General features: G+C 42.1%; 1 protein-coding gene across 5 annotated transcripts in view; it reads left to right on the top strand.

The window, feature by feature from the left end:
* Window positions 1-14,990, top strand: part of LINGO2 (leucine rich repeat and Ig domain containing 2) — a 760,588-nt gene that overhangs the window by 166,942 nt on the left and 578,656 nt on the right. For 3 of the 5 annotated variants that reach the window (XM_005294758.4, XM_065549693.1, XM_005294757.4), the window contains exon 2: window positions 6,945-7,051. The exons of the other annotated variants lie outside the window; for them this stretch is intronic. The gene's annotated coding sequence lies outside the window, so the exon portion shown is untranslated. The remainder of the gene's footprint in view (window positions 1-6,944; window positions 7,052-14,990) is intronic. 5 annotated transcript variants of the gene reach the window in all.

The raw sequence follows: 14,990 nt of genomic DNA, 5'->3' as shown, positions 1-14,990 counted from the left end.
TACTGGTCTGGAATCTGTGATCCATAGTCCAAGATTTAGCTTTTTTTATTTCTATCAATCCCATGAAGACAAAAGAATGAGAAAAACCTACTTTGATCATAGTGTTTGGTTTAAAACTGTTTTGCAGGTATCTAGGAAAGCACATGGGAAAGCATCTTTGAAGAAGTGGATAGAATAATGTTGATTAGAACTGACTGTTACCTAGAAATAGGGTGACTAGACAGCAAATGTGAAAAATCAGGACGGGGGTGGGGGTAATAGGAGCATATAAGAGAGAGACCCCAAAATAGGGACTGTCCCTATAAAATCGGACATCTGGTCACCCTACCTAGAAACTTTATGACAAAGTGGCAGGTAACCTGAGGAAAAGTTAGGTAGGGTGATATGTATTCTGCAGCTGAAAATAGTCACTGTAAATGTGTGAGGGAGAGCTGGAGGTTTGCTATATTCTTAAATTTTAAAATAAAAAGAAGCATACAGGAAATATTTCCAATTATTGCTCTGTTTTTGCTGTGAAGCCAGTTAACAGCAGCATGCTCATTCTTGTTCTGCATTTTGGCACTGCACTTCTCAATCTCTCACCCCTCATTTGAGCAGCAGCGTGTTGGATTTTGTGCTGCCTGCTGTTTTGGCCGATGAGAGTGTGTCTGGTGTTGTGTTGATACTCGCACTGCTCAACCATGACCGTAGCAGTGCTCCTCATTCCACAAAAACCTGGCTAGCAGAGTAAAATTTTTAAAGGTTGACTGTAGCTAGCCTGTAGTGTGCATGTGTCAATACAAACAAGGGTTGAGAGTCTCTCTTTTCATGCAATCATACAGGTACAGATAGGGGGAGAAGGATCTACACAATAGAACTACAGTACTATTCTCCTATCAAAACCAGGAGAGTTTGAACTATAGGCAGTAGGCCGTGAATGTGATGTCATGGATTGTAAATAAGAGGCAATGTTCAGCCAAATTCTATCAATTCTACCTTATTTACAACACTAGTAGATACAGCGAAGTATTGGAGGTAAGTGGACAACTGCTTTCCTGTTCAATTAGTGAGATTTTGAACAGATATTCCAAAACACATTTTTGGATTATTGGGTCAATTGAAATGTTTTTCCCCGTGGTTTCAACCTTAAATGTCCGGTCAGTGGCGCAGTGGGGCTAAGGCCTACTAGCTGTGGCTCCGCGTGGCTCCCAGAAGCAGCTGCATGTCTGCCCTCCGGCTCCTACGCATAGGGGCAGCCATGGGGCTCCACACAGTGCTGCAGCTCCCATTGGCCGAGAACCATGGCCAATGGGATCTGTGGAGGTGGTGCCTGCAGATGAGCAGCGTGCTGAGCCGCCTGGACATGCCGCTGTGTAGGAGCCAGAGGGGGGACATGCCGCTGCTTCTGGGAGCTGCCTGAGGTAAGCGCTACCCCTGACCCTCTCCCACACCCCAACCCCCTGCTCCAGCCCTGATCCCCCCTCCTGCCCTCCGAATCCCTTAGTCCCAGCCCAGAGCACCCTCCTACACCCCAAACCTCTCATCCCCAGCCCCATCCCAGAGCCCTCACCCCTGTGCCCCAACCCTCTGACCCAGCTCTGATCCCCCCCCAGCCTCACCCCAGAGCCTGCATCCCCAGCCGGAGCCCTCATCCCCCCTCACCCCCCCGCATGCCCTAACCCCCTACCCTAGCCCATATTCCCCTCCCACCCACCGAACCCCTGGGCCCCAGCCTGGAGCACCCCCCTACAGACCAAACCCCTCATCCTCAGTCCCATCCCAGAGTCTGCACCCCCAGCCAGAGCCCTCACACTCCTCCCCACACTCTAACCTCCTCCCAGCCCGGAGCCTCCTGCTGCATGAAAAATCCCTCATCCCCAGCCCCCACAAGCCTACATCCCCAGCCGGAACCCTCACCCCCTACCAACCTCCTGCCCGGTGAAAATGAGCGAGTGAATGAGGGTGGGGAGAGTAAGCGACTGCGGGGGGGGGGCAGAATGCAGTGAGCAGGAGGCGGGGCCTTGGAGGAGGGGTGGGGCAAGGGTATTCAGTTTTGTGCGAGTAGAAAGTTGGCAACCCTACCTCCAGTCCCCCATGTAGATCTCAATATACTCTTAATCCATATGCAAGCCAATCTTAGATACTGTGGTGATAAGTATCTTGTAAATGCTTATGATGCAGAATGAGACAGGAAAGCCGTGAAGGGACTCAAGAACTGTGTGAGCATGTGCTTGGGGGAGATGATCGCAGATAAGAGAGATGATCAGAACACAGGGCAAAGTGCATTGTGTATGTGAGAAAATGAATTCATGCTGAGAATTTCAGCAGTAGGTTTAGGGGGCAAAGGGTATGTTTTTTGATGTGTTGAAGAGAGAGAATTGACCAGATTTGGTGAGAACCTGGATGTGAAGGGAAAAGTAAAGTGGATTGTCAAAAATGACACTGTCTGCTCGCTGCTAAGGTTCTGAGGCTGGGTAAATGGAAGGATAGAGCTATTGTCACTGGAGAAATTGGATGGGGATGTAAAGGAAGACAGTTTTAATAGGGGAAAATTAGAACTTCATATTCGAACATTAAGGAAATGGAGAGGGGTTTTAGAAAGGGACTGTGAAGGAGGGAAAGATTTTGGGTGCTATAGATTAGTAGGGCTGGCTGGCAAACAATTCCATTTTGTTAAAAACTTTGAGGTTTTGAAATTTCTTCTAGGTCCAGTGTGGAATGAAAACAAGAACTTTCAAAATATTGAGGTGGAAAAATGAGAGAAACCCCCCCCCATGCCGGAATAGCCAATAGCCTGTTGATTAGAGCAAGAACTTGAACATACATTTTCCCAGATCCCAGTTGAGCACCCTAACTCCTTTCCTGTATCCTGGACCTGAGAAACCCATTATATTATAAATCAAACCCATTATATTTTCATAAACCATTTATGTTTGGACAAAATGGCATTTTTCTATTGGAAAATATTTTGTCCAAAAAAAAAAAAAATTCCACCAGCTTTATATGTTAGGCTCATAAGTACAAAGGCAATAAGTGAAATCCGGGGGAGTGAATGGAGTCACTCAGAGGGTGAGTATAAAGGAGGAAAGAGCTAAGGACAGAACCCCAATGAACATAATGTAGTAAATCCTACCTTAACTTACAACTCTTCAACTTGACTGTCTTCATTGGGTTTGTAGGCAGGTGGGTGGTGGCAGAATTCTGTGCTGTATGCAATACAGTATTGTGCTTTGTCTTATCAGCCACTTAGGCTTGGTCTACACTAACCCCCCAAATCGAACTAAGGTACGCAACTTCAGCTACGTCAATAACGTAGCTGAAGTTCGAAGTACCTTAGTTCGATCTTACCTCGGTCCACACGCGGCAGGCAGGATCCCCCGTCGACTCCGCGGTACTCCTCTCGTCTAGCTGGAGTACCGCAGTCGACGGCGAGCACTTCCGGGTTCGACTTATCGCATCCAGACAAGACACGATAAGTCGAACCCAGAAGTTCGATTGCCAGCCGCCGAACTAGCGGCTGGATATAGACGTACCCTTAGGCATGTGGATACTGTATTACATTAATTTTCTCAGTGAAGGGCTGATATTGTACCTTATATGATATGAATTCAAAACAGAAATAAGATGTTCATTTTCATCTACAAGGGGAATAAACTATCCCTGAATCTAGTTAACTGATATTGTACTTGTCCAATCACATAGAAGCATTTCTTCATAGGTTATTTAATAAATTATTTACTTTTAAAAAATCCTTGCACAATTATTCACTTTACAGCCATTTCCACTAAGTTTTTCTTCTTAGTCATGCACCAAAAAGTAAAAGCTGATTGAGATGTACCCCAGCACATTTAGATTGTCAAGAGAGAATGATGCATTTTTAATGTTATGATTTTTTAAAAGAAATCTTAATCAGACTGTTCATATTGGCCAAATATATTTGCAGTAATTGCTTTTGCACTAATCAAATGCATCAACTTTGCTTTTGTGCTTTTGAATGCTGCATGTGAGTGATATGATAGAAATGCTGAGAGCAAAGAGTGCTGTGCATTAGAAACAAAAGCTTGTGTTCTCTTCATGAGTGGCCATGTTGCTGAAGAGAGAGGAGTGACATGAAAGTGTTCATGTGTGAAAAGCCACGACTGAAACATTGAGCCAGCATATATAAAAAGTGCCTTCTTGTTGTGTTATATTCATGGTCTTCTGAAGGACTGATTTGTAGAAGAACTCTTTCCAATATGCATGAATATTTATCGCAGATCTACATTCTGGACCATCCATCTACATTCTATCCTCTTTGGTTTGGAATGCTCTTACAGATACAGAAAGATGGTTCCAGTAATGGCAACATTGAACCTTTGGCAGAGTGGAATGGAACTGGCCAAAGTGTATGAATCAAAAAAAAAAAAAAAAAAAGAGTAGGCATACATTGCTCACGGGCACACACACTTCAAGATGGACAAATATTAAGTATGTGGATCCATGTGGGATCACATCATAGATTTTTATTCACTGTATACATTTATTGGCCAACAAGATGGGCAGAGTTTTATAGTTTCTGTATATACTAAAGAACTAGACAGACTTAATGAGGAGGAACTATGCTGTCAGTTACCAAAACCTTTAAGTATCAGAGGGGTAGCCGTGTTAGTCTGAATCTGTAAAAAGCAACAGAGGGTCCTGTGGCACCTTTAAGACTAACAGAAGTATTGGGAGCATAAGCTTATGCTCCCAATACTTCTGTTAGTCTTAAAGGTGCCACAGGACCCTCTGTTGCTTTTTACAAAACCTTTAAATCACTGAAGTACCAGAGCTAATGGATTGCTAATGTAGCTTAGTGCTGAGTTCTGTGTGTGGTTTTTAAAGGAATAACTAGGGTGAATGAATCTTCAAAAAGAGAATGAGTGTTCATTGGAAAGCAACACGTCAATCCAAAAGAAAGTTAAGGTGTATCTATACAGAAAAAGATTCCTGGGTCCATGTGTAGTAGGGGGCTTGAAGAGGGAAATTGCATGACTGAGAATCAACATTGGAATGTGGAGCTTTTAATCTGACATTTGATTTGTATCTTGGTCTGTGGACACATAGAATATGGTATATAGTAGGTGAAAATATTTAATCATTTTGCAAGAAAGGTGTTTCCAATTTTATTAAAATAAATCTTATAATGTTGGGTTTTCCTAGACCATTATGTTGGCTGTTCTTAGGAGTGTCGGAGAGAGCTGGGTGACTTTTTTCCCCAAAAAAGTTTGATGAAATTTTGAAACTAAAAAAGAAAAAAAAAAAGCAGAAAAGAGGAGAAAAATAATATTAAAAAAAAAATCAGCTCAAGTGTTGATAGTGATGAGACTACTATCCAAAATGATAGTGCAAGATTTTTCTATTGCTGCACAACGGCATAATCATTGTATTTCTTCTAGAAGCATCTGATTAATTAAAGTACTGGTTATCCTCACAAATAGAGAAATTTACCATATTGTTCTACATAATAAAAGTCAATGCTTATCTTCTTACCTGGCCACCAATTCATTGTTTATACTGAGTCTTAATGTACATTGAAACACACAAAAACCCCTGCTCTGTTTAACAAGAGCGAAGGTCGTTGACGGAGAATAGCCGCTAATACAAACTCTAAAATAACAAAGAAATGGCCAGTGAAGGCAAAATCTGTTTTCTGTAATCCACCTACATTAACTCCCTCCTCAACATTCCTACTGCTCCATCCAGCAGCTACAACACACCAGACCCACAGCCTCACACTCCACAAACACGCAATCTTAACCACAACCGTGTATTTGCGTAGTGTGCAAGGGTGCTGGAACAATTTCTATAGTGGGGGTGCTGAGAGCCATTGAATCAAACTGTAAATCTTGTATTTAATGGAATCCACTTCAAGCCAGGGGGTGCAGTAGCATCCCAAGTACCCTTAGTTACAGTACCTATGTTAGTGTGATGCCATAGGTGTGATATGTTGTATATGGGGGGTGGAATAATAGGAATGTACAATAGGTGGATTACATAAAATTGATTTTGCTTTTACTCAGTATTTCCTTGTCGTTTCAATTTGTACTAATAGATATTCCCCTTCTGTAACCTGAAGTCATAGTTTAAAAAGAGTGGGTTGTTTGATCTGACATACACTCGTGTAGCAGTATACAATGTTTTGCCTCTAATATGTTAGAAAAATGTGTATTATAGGGTGAATAATATGTAATTAGAGAGTATCCTAATGGATTTGCACAAGGGCAGGAAAGTTTGAGATTTGGATGTACTCTCTTATATATGTGAGAACTAGTTTTGCTCAAATGCTCCAAAAATAATTCACTTTAAGGCCTAGATCAAGCAAGTTTATCACAGCCTGGTAGGTGAAAGGTATAAGCAAATGATAACTGGGTATTAGAATGGAAATGCTTGTGTAACTTCAAGTGTGTTAAGCATGTCTGCTACCATACACTGTGTGTGTGTGTTTCTACGTTAACATCACTGGAATACTAAGAACTAATGGAACAGCTGGGAGCATCAGTGAATGGAACTGCATATCGTACACCTAGGTAGTGGGACAAAGAAGGAAAAGGATAGGGACGTGGTAAGCAGGGCCGGCTCGACTGTTTTTGCAGCCCCAAGCAGCGCGCCGAATTGCCGCTGCGGACAGCAGGGGCAGTCCGTGTGCCGTTAGGGCGGCACGCACATTTCCGCGGCGGGGCAATTCGGCGGCAGAATTGCCGCCGCCGTGGAAACGTGCGTGCCGCCCTAACGGCGCACAGACTGCCCCCCGCCGTCCGCAGCGGCAATTCGGCGCGCTCCTTGGGGGCAAAAATGCAGGGACTGACGCCCCTTGCAGATTGCCGCCCCAAGCACTTGCTTGGAAGGCTGGTGCCTGGAGCCAGCCCTGATGGTAAGGAACTAGAAGTGAGGGAAATGCTAAAGGGCTTAGTCTCCGTTCTCAAGATTTCTTTGTTTCCTAATAGGTAATCCTTTGGAGATTGTGTCAAGATGTAGAACTCTGCTCCCTGGACTATAAGCACATCTCCTGATTGAAGCAGTGTAATGAAAACAAAATTCACTTTGCTTTATGGTAAGATCAAAAAGACTTTGGACTCTCTTGAATTGCTTGGATCAATGTTAAAAGCAAAAAGGTGTAAAATATGTTAATGTGTATATAACATTGTAGTGACACGAGGCTGCATTCATCACGTAGCAGTAAAATTTAAAAAAAACCACAATTTTACCCAAAGACATTTGCTCCTACAAACATTAATTTACATGTATCTGAATGATGTAAATAATTAAGAACAATGTAGGCTCAGATGCAAGTTTTTAGAAATGCGTCTTTTTTATTTTCATATTGATCTGTCTGCCTTTTTAACACTGTGGCTGTATGTTGCTACTCTGTTTGAAACATGCTGCATCTCGATGTCAACCTGCATGATAAAGGTCTTGTCTAATGAGCTGTTTAGAAGTGAAAATGAAGCACTTTTTATCTGAGAGATGTCTTTGCTCAAGGGCCCCATTTTTACAAGGCAGTTTAGAGGCAGATTCTGTGGCAGAATTCCACAGCTATATGTGGGCTTTGTAACTTACTAAAAGGACAAAATAATGCATTCCCAACAGTTGTTCCAAAAATCCCTGTGTATGTGGTACTTGTTCTAATGCACACCAGGAATGTTTAAACCTTGTCTGTGTTGCCGGCCCAGAGGGCCCGAGGGGGGCAACAGGGTTCATTGCCCGGTGTGCGTTGCACCAATAGACACACCAGGGTGGAGAAGCAAACCAAATTTATTCAAGAGCTCTGAATAGGCACTAGGAGACCAGCATGTCTCAAATCAAGCGCAGCAAATACAAGCAAGTGTCCCATTTTATATTCCAAGCTGTTTGTGTGTAAGCCTTTGTTCTGTCCTCCCTTACCCCTCCCTTCCCAACAGCAGGCATTGCATTGTGGCGTATTAGAAAAGTTCTCGTCCGCATGCTTATCTTCGACCTCGCAAGCTCTATGTAGTAAGCCTTTTCCTCCTCCTTTTTCCCCGTTATCACTACTGCTTCTGCTAGTGTGAGCGAAACTGCAGCTGTCTGCTAAAAAGCTGACCATTACATATTCTGCTTCTAGGCTGTTAGCATGTAGGTGGGTTAAGGTTCACAAGATGGAGTTACTGTGGCTCACTTAGACCCAGAGCAGGGGGGTTTCATCGGCACTTATGGCCTTCTACTCCCCTGAGTTACCTGGTAGCTATGCCTAGTGACGCCAACATCTGCATGGAAGCAGGCCGTTTAAGGAAGCTGTATCCATGTTCTAAACATCTATCAATAGGGCTGGCTCCAGGGTCTTTGCCGCCCCAAGCAGCCAAAAAAAAAAAAAAGCCGCAATCGCAATCTGCTCTACCACCGCCGCCGCTTCAGTCTGCAGCGGCAATTCGGCGGCTGGCCCTTCACTCCTAGAGGGAGCGAGGGACTTGCCGCTGAAGAGCCGGACGTGCCGCCCCTCTCCCTTGGCCGCCCCAAGCACCTGCTTGCTGGGCTGGTGCCTGGCGCTGGCCCTGCTTATCAAGCACAATTATACTAACTAGAATGGTGATGTGCCCCGTTGCAGACCGCACTTGGCTAAAGCGATCTGCTAAACTTTGGCTCCAGTCTTCCCTAGTACTGTCTCTTAATGTGATTATAACACAGGTCGTAACACTTTTGAACATGGACACAATTGTGTTACAACTTAAGTAACCCTGTTTGAAAGCTGTTTCCAACAAGTTTTTTTTCTCTTTTTGGGTGGCAAGGGGTGTAGTGGGGGCAGAACCACTTAAAAATAAATAAATTGTTCTCCTTATCTGGTCCCCATAGCCATAGTATCTGAATCCAAAGGTCAGTAAAGCTGTGAACATGTTGTTCCATTTTTTTTCTGGTTAACAATGAATACATTGGGAACACATAGGGTGACTGGACAGCAAGTGTGAAAAATTGGGACGGGGGTGGAGGATAATAGGCGCCTATATAAGAAAAACCCTGAACATCGGGACTGTCCCTATAAAATTGGGAGATCTGGTCACCCTAGGAACACGGGACCAAATTTGGAGGTAATATAATGAGGTTACAGGTAAAGAGTAACTTGCTATAAGTAAATGTAAGTTGTAATAATTTCTTGTGTTTGGGGGGGCAGAAAGGTGTGGTGTATTGAAAATGGTGTTAAAATTGTAGGCTGTCACTTTAAATTTCTGGGGTGGGATTCCTGATCCGGCTTGCAGGCTATGGGACTCTGTAGGGAAGTGAGTGATTTGGGCCGAGCAACAGCTATCAGCCTTCAGAGAGTCAAAATGGAGTGAGTTGTGCCTCTCTGTTTTTGGGATCAGCCTGCTTTTGTCTCTATCTTGTGGTTCTTGTTTATTGCTCTGAATTCTAAGATACAATATAAAGAAGCATTATGCCTCAACCTTCCTGCAGGAATATATGTTTTTAATCTAACTTCTCTTGTATGTGCCATGAACATAGCAAATTGCAGTGCTGTAGCAGGAGGGTATAATATAAGTATAGTTAATCAGCCTCCCATTTTATCTTACAAGCTCATGTTGGTTGTTTTTTCCCTGATACAATCTTTCTGGCTGTGCCACCAGCAAGTGTGCATCTGTGATGGGTTGGATCCCAGAGAACCCCTTGGGAACTGCCAACTGATGTGCTGAGACTACCTCTGAGCCCGTTTTCCCTGCCAGCTTAGCACTTCAGTGCACTGCCTGGTTTGAGCCAGACACGCTTGTCTGCTGCAAACCCAGACCCAGGTCTGAACCATGTCCCTCAAAAGCTGCAGGCTTAACTGAAAACAGCTTAAGAAGTGTTCCTGTCTCCAACACACAGATGCCCAGTTTCCAATGGGGTCCAAACCCCAAATAAATCCGTTTTACCCTGTATAAAGCTTATACAGGATAAACTCAAATTGTTTACCCCCTATAACACTGATAGAGAGAGATGCACAGCTGTTTGCCTCCCCAGGTATTAATACATACTCTGGGTTAATTAATAAGTAAAAAGTTATTTTATTAAATACAGAAAGTAGGATTTAATTGGTTCCAAGTATTAGCAGACAGAACAAAGTGAATTACCAAACAAAATAAAATAAAACATGCATGTCTAAACCTAATACAGTAAGAAAACCGAATACAGATACAACCTCACCCTCAGATGTTTAAATAAGCTTCTATCACAGACTGGACGCCTTCCTAGTCTGGGCACAATCCTTTCCCCTGGCTCAGCCCTTGTTCCAGCTCAGGTGGTAGCTAGGGGATTTCTCATGATGGCAGACCCCTTTGTTCTGTTTCACCCCCTTATATAGCTTTGCAGAAGGCAGGAATCCTTTGTCCCTCTCTAGGTTCCTACTCCTCCTTCTAAATGGAAAAGCACCATGTTAAAGATGGATAGCAATTCAGGTGACATGATCACATGTCACTGTAAGTGCTGTTCTACACTGGGGGGGGATCGATCCAAGATACGCAATTTCAGCTACGCGAATAGCGTAGCTGAAGTCGAAGTATCTTGGATCGAATTACCTGGGGTCCAGACGGCGCGGGATCAATGGCCGCGGCTCCCCCGTCGACTGCGCTACCGCCGCTCGCTCTGGTGGAGTTCCAGAGTCGATGGTGAGCGCGTTCGGGGATCGATATATCGCATCTTAACGAGACGCGATATATCGATCCCGGATAAATCAATTGCTACCCACCGATATGGCGGGTAATGAAGACATACCCTAAGACTCCAAGCCTCCATTCCTCCCAGCCTGACTAACAGGAAGGCCTGCAAGCAAACAGAGCCATCCACAGTCAATGGTCCTGGTTGATGGGAGCCATCAAGATTCCAAACCACCATTAATGGCCCACACTTGGCATAATTACAATAGGCCCCCAGAGTTATATTTCATATTTCTAGTTTCAGATACAAGAATGATACATACATACATACAAATAGGATGACCACACTCAGTAGATCATAAGCTTTGTAATGATACCTTACAAGAGACCTTTTGCATGAAGCAAATTCCAGTTACATTGTATTCACACTCATTAGCATATTTTCATAAAAGCATATAGAGTGCAACGTCACCGCACAAACTCAAGCTCTTATGATGACTTCATGACATGTAATTTTCACCATTGTTTACATTATTTCTGAAAGTGGACCATATTTTGTTTTGATGCTATGGACTTACAGAAAAGGAGCTAAATAAAAACAGACTGAGTTACTGAAGTCAGTGGGAGCAGGAAATGCTCAGCATCTTGGAAAATCAGTTTGATTGTTTAGGTGCCCCAGTGATATTGGTGCTTGACTTCAGGCACTCAGGTTTGGAATGTTAGCCAAAATAAATACATTTCCCCCCATTAAATTGCTCATAGGAGTCCCTCACACCTAAGGAGAGAGCACCAGGTATAATGATGAAAGTGAATGGTCTCTTATCTTTTGAAGCAAAACTGTATAGAGGTCCACAAAACATTAAAAATAACATAAAATAGCAAATTATTTGACATCAACTTAATTCTATGGCAGTCTATGAAAAATAGAAGCAATGTATCTCAATGGTAGGGGTGATGGTGGAGTTAGATTTTCCTACCACTTAATGATAAAAATATTTCTGGGTATATGTGAAAAATTCTTGAAGAATTAAATGTCAGTGCTCAAATACACACCTGCTATAACATTTTTAAAGGAGTATTCACAAAATGTATTATATGTTAAGGGTGGGAGGGAGAGTTAAGCAGAATAAAATATAATCTTAGATTAGATGGCTTCTTGGTATTGTATCTGATACAAGAAGAGAAGTTGGTCTATTGATAAGAATATTCAGAGGTACAATAGTAAATACTGAAGTAGTTTGTGTGTGTGTGTGGGGGGGGGGGGGATATAAACCCTAATGCTTCAGAACGTTTGCAAACTTCAAACTATTGGGGATTAGGAGGAAACTCCAAGAGTAGGCTAGCTAATAATCACCTGCTGTTGATTTTCTTGAATCACTCTAAATCAGATGATGCTAGCCACTGTCAGAGATAGGATACGGGGCTAGATGAACTCTCATACAGTGTGGTCATTTCTGTGTTCTGTTAAATCATCCGGTTCTCCCTCTGTTATCAATATTCTTTTTTTCAGCCATTGCTGAGCAGCACCTAAGGGAAACCAGGAATAAATCGGGGGGGGGGGGGGCAGGTTTACAAATATAACTAGCTCAGAAAAAAAGGAAATTATGATGCAGAAGTTTGAAATTCATTCACATTTGTGTGTGTGTGGGTATCTTAAATAAAATTACTTACACAAACCCATTTTAAGAGGATGCCAGCTGACTGGTAACCTAAACTTTGTGGTAAAATGACAGGCTTTAAAAACCTTGCCTAAGACCACTGGGACATGAGAATGTGTCAGAAACCAGTGCAGCTTGCACTGTGATTTGAACTACAATGTTAATTATTTTTTTATTTTGCCTTGAAAAAGATACTTGAGATAGTTAAACACATTGTATTTGATAACTCTGAAGTGCTGCTACACATCTCTGTGCCCACATAAATGCGGAGAGGGGCTAGGTGGGTGGGTGTTCACATTAAGTTGGACTTAGACCATCATCAGTGAAAGAGAAATAAAAATGTAGCTTGTCCCTTTGCATGTTGGAGAGGTGGAAAATACTTGGCATAATTAAACCTGTAGCTCAGAATGCAAATGAAACCAATGGTCATTGCAGATTCCAAAGACCATGTCAAGGCAATCTGCCTTCTGTAACACTGGTCACAAATCTCTAAGATCCTTGTAGCTCAAATGCTGCTAATAACTAGCTTGAGTACTTTCAGAAGTACTTTGCCACTCCATGACTCAAAGTGAGCTCCATTACCAAATTTGCTTTTTTCCTCCATAGCCTTTTTTCTCTTTTCTAGATACATTAGACAACTTTTCATAGTTTCAAGGGCATTTCAGGCAGAAAGTGCATAATAAAATTAATTGCAGAACCCTCTAGGTACCTGTCAAAGTCCTGAAGAGAGCAGCTTATGAAATTGGCATTGTGTAGTCAAACAAAGCTTTGCAAGCAGCAGGAGTCTTGGCTATACCACAGCTTCCAGTTAAAGAGGGCAATCTGCTATTAATGGAATGTCTGTCCACAGTTCTACATGAGCCACTGGTCACGTAGGCACTACTATGTATGATGATGTCCGCTGCTAATCTTAGTTAAATGTCTTTCATAGGGCCAGATGAAATAAAAACTCAATTGGGCTTTGAAACCACAATTCAGCAGGAGCCTTGAAGAAAACCACTAAGGTGTTTTTTTTTTTTGGGGGGGGGGGGGCTTTTGTTTTCCCCCATAGATTCCAAAGCTGGAAGGGACCACTGTGATCATTTAGTCTGACTTCCTATGTAACCCAGGCCATAGAACTTCCCCCAAATAACACATCTCTTAGTAAAAAATCTAATCTTGATTTTAAAAATTGTCAGTGACTGAGAATCCAGCATGACCCTTCGTAAATTGTACCAGTGGTTAATTACTCTCACTGTTAAAATTTTACACTTATTTCCAGTTTAAATTTGCCTAGCTTCAACTCCAGCCATTGGATCATGTGATACTTTTCTCCACTAGACTGAAGAGCCCATTATTAAATATGTATTCCTTGTATAGGTATTTATAAACTGGATCAAGTCATCGCTTAACCTTTTCTTCGCAAATCTAAAGAAGCAATGTGTAAGTTTAGCTAGCTAAAACTTATATTTTAATTTTTATACATATATTTTATGTATATAGAAAGAGGAAGAAGGTATAGTTATGAGATGTTAACTATCCTCCAGATCATATTTTTCTTTAGATGTAACCATCCAGTTAATTACTGCTATTTCTAGGGTTGGTTGCAGAGTCCATTTTGAGTGAATTGACCCGAACTGGCCTAACTCCATGAGAGCCAAGTTAAACAGATGTTGAATGCTTTAGGAGATCCTACCATTAAAGTTCAATTTAACCAGCCACTCTTCAAATGTGACAATATTCATGATGCCCAAATCTGAAGAAACTGATGAAATAAACTTTCAGTGAGGGCTTGTAAATTGTTTTTAGAATAATTTCTATCACTCTCCAGTAGGGATTAACCTCTAAAATCTGTAGGTTCCTCACAAAGGGCAGATACAACTAGTATCACTTAGTGTAGTATTTAACTTCTGCTCAGTACTGCACTATCTCTGGAGGGCTCATGCACTCTGGGAATTCAACAGGAGCATGACTTCTATGGGAGCTGCCAGGGGAATCAGTCACCTCCATGTGATCAGTGGAATTTGACTGTGGACTCCTTGAGGCTCAGCAGGATTTAGTATGCTCTATCTCTTTCTGGACCAGGAGGCTTCAAAATCTTCTGTATATATGAGAAATAAATAGAAAATTAATCAAATGTGACCTTGCACATTTTTCTGAAACCATTCACCCTTTTCCATGCAGTTGCCCCATATTTTGAACACTATGTGAGATCATTAGAAACTATATTTCTAATAATATATCTGCATCTGTCTGGGAGAGTGGAACCAGTATAAGGAGGCCTCTTGCCTTAATTGTGCATGAGATTTCTGAAATCTTCAGTGACATGCCTACCAAATAACTTTAGTGATGGCAAATCTATGAGTAGGGAATTGCATTTAGTTGGCACTAAACTTCTACTTTGTGTCAGGTAATTTATTTTGAAACACTATATCTATTCATAGGTGTTTACTAGTGATCCGTTCTGTTGTTGGTGGAACAATTTACTCTGACCGCTTTCAAAATTTTGAGTTTGTGGACAACTCCTATTTATTCTAAGCTTATTTTAGTTGTTAATAGAGCCCCATATGCCAATACAATTGAGGCTACCAATTGAACCACGTACAATGTTTACACCCTACTTTTTAGTCAGAAAAAAATCCTAAAACAAACATCTGTTGAAGTTTGTCAGAGGAATAGAAAACCGATTCATATCGGAGTATTTTTGTATTTTGAAGTGCCTCTGTGGAACGACAGATTTATTGTCAAGGAAGCTGATTTACAGGGTTTCCTCTTC

This window comes from Chrysemys picta, chromosome 6 (genome assembly GCF_011386835.1).
Source record: "Chrysemys picta bellii isolate R12L10 chromosome 6, ASM1138683v2, whole genome shotgun sequence".
Lineage (NCBI taxonomy): Eukaryota > Metazoa > Chordata > Testudines > Emydidae > Chrysemys > Chrysemys picta.
The sequence above is the reverse complement of the archived record's forward strand: the minus strand, read 5'-3'. Positions and strand labels throughout refer to the sequence as shown.